This window comes from Rhinoraja longicauda, chromosome 44, assembly GCF_053455715.1.
Source record: "Rhinoraja longicauda isolate Sanriku21f chromosome 44, sRhiLon1.1, whole genome shotgun sequence".
Classification (NCBI taxonomy): Eukaryota; Metazoa; Chordata; class Chondrichthyes; order Rajiformes; family Arhynchobatidae; genus Rhinoraja; species Rhinoraja longicauda.
The window spans coordinates 5,636,295-5,638,961 of record NC_135996.1 but is presented as its reverse complement, the minus strand read 5'-3'; positions in this window follow the sequence as shown (position 1 = coordinate 5,638,961).

Here is a 2,667-nt window from a genome sequence, read left to right as displayed (position 1 = left end):
CATCCCCCTTTCTCTCCCCCTACCCCCCACTCCATCCCCCCTCCTACCCCCTCCTTCCCTCCAACCCCCCTCCCTCCTACCCCCCACCCTTCCCTCCATCCCCTCCCCCTACCACCCATTCCATCCCCCCTTCCTCTCCCCCCTCCCTCCCTCCTTCCCTCCCTCCCCCTCCTTCCCCCCTTCCCTCCAACCCCCCTCCCTCCTTCCCTCCAACCCCCCTCCCTCCACCCCCTTCCTCCTCCCCCTTCCCGCTCCACCCCCCTTATCCTCCCCCCTCCTCCCCCCACTCCAGCCCTCCTCCCCCTCCGTCCCTCCTTCCCTCCCTCCCTCCCCTCCCTCCTTCCCCCTTCCCTCCAACCCCCCCTCCCTCCACCCACTATTCCCTCCCTTCCCCCCACTCCACCCCCCTTATCCCCCCCACTCCATCCCACTCAACCTCCCTCCCTAGGATCTAGATTTAAACTTTAAAACGTGAATAACTTTCAAAACATCACACCGATTTCAATGAAACTTCTCCCATTGGCACCAGAGGGACGACGGTGAGGAAGGTGGGCCTAAAATTGTCGCGCTATCGTGTACCGTGTCGGCTGTAGTTCAGGAACAAACAAACGAGAGTTTTAGTATATGGATTATTGTCCCTGCCTCAACTACCTCCTCCGGCAGCTCGTTCCGTACACCCTCTTATGTCACCCCATTGTAGGAAAGGTGTCGACCAGCGATCCCCGCACACTACACACACTTAGGGACCATTTATTAAACATTTTACCAAAGCCAATTAACCTACAAACCCGCACGTCTTTGGAGTGTGGGAGGAAACCGAAGATCTCGGAGAAAACCCACGGGGAGAACGTACAAACTCCGCACAGACAGCGCCCGTGGTCGGGATGGAACCCGGGTCTCCGACGCTGCATTCGCTGCAACTCTACCGCTGCGCCATCGTGCCGCCCTACACCGATCAGCCAAAACATTACGACCACTGACAGGCGAAGTGAATAACATTGATTGTCTTGTTACAATGGCACCTGCCAAGGGGTGGGATATATTCGGCAGCAAGTGAACAGTCAGTTCTTGAAGTTGACGTGTTGGATGCAGGAGAAATGGGCAGGAGTAAAGACCTGAGCGACTTTGACCAAAGGCCAAACAGTTCTGGCCAGACGACTGGGTCAGAGCATCTCTGAAACGGCAAGGCTTGTGGGGTGCTCCCGGTCAGCAGTGGTGAGTACCGACCGACCGACTGGTCCGAGGAGGACAAACCCACAAACCGGCGACAGGCAGGGTGTTGGGCGCCCAAGGCTCATCGATGCATGAGGGCAACGAAGGCTGTCCCGTCTGGTCCGAACCGACTGTGGCACAAAAGTCACGGAAAATGTTAATGGTGGTGTTGGGAGGAATGTGTCACAATACACAGTGCATCGCACCCTGCTGCGTATGGGGCTGCACACGGAGGACCAACAGCATGTTAGGCAGGTGGGCATAATGTTTTGGCTGATCGGTGTAAAATCGGTGTAAGAGATTGGACAGGCTAGATGCAGGAAAAATGTTCGCAATGTTGGGGGAGTCCAGAACCAGGGGTCACACAGTTTAAGAATAAGGGGTCGGCCATTTAGGACTGAGATGAGGACAAAATATTCCACCCAGGGAGTTGTGAATCTGTGGAATTCTCTGCCACAGAGGGCAGTGGAGGCCAATTCACTGGATGTTTTCAAGAGAGAGCTAGATAGAGCTCTTAAGGATAGCGGAGTCAGGGGGTATGGGGAGAGGGCAGGAACGGGTTACTGATTGTGGATGATCAGCCATGATCACAATGAATGGCGGTGCTGGCTCGAAGGGCCGAATGGCCTCCTGCACCTATTTTTTTCTATATTGTAAATAATTGAATAGATTATTTTTAGACAATGGACAATAGGTCCATTCATTTACATAGAAACATAGAAAATAGATGCAGGAGGAGGCCATTCGGCCCTTTGAGCCAGCACCGCCATTCATTGTGATCATGGCTGATCATCCACAATCAGTAACCCGTGCCTGCCTTCTCCCCATATCCCTTGATCCCACCAGCCCCTAGAGCTCTATCTAACTCTCTCTTAAATTCATCCAGTGATTCGGCCTCCACTCCCCTCTGTGGCAGAGAATTCCACAGATTCACAATTCTCTGGGTGAAAAAGTTTCTTTCCCACCTCAGTTTTAAACGGCCTCCCCTTTATTCTTAGACTGTGTGTGTGGCCCCTGGTTCTGGACTCCCCCAACATTGGGAACATTTTTCCTGCATCTAGCTTGTCCAGTCCTTTTATAATTTTACACGTCTCTATAAGACCCGACTCTCAACATTTCTAAACCCCAGCGAATACAAGCCCGGTCTTTCCAATCTTTCCTCTTACGACAGTCCCGCCATCCCGGGGATCAACCTGGTGAACCTACGCCGCACTGCCTCGATAGCAAGGACGTCCTTCCTCAAATTAGGGAGAGGCAAAACTGCGCACAGTGCTCCAGGTGCGGTCTCACCAGGGCCCTGTACAACTGAGAGGTGAAATGCTGACTAACAGACAACAGTAATTAGGTCAGGCTTCAGCGCGGCGGGAAGGAGATTTTACCCCCGTGCTCAACGTCGGCCTGTCGTTGCATTCGCCTTGGTTTCTATCCCCCACCCCCCCCATCTCCTCGCCGAGT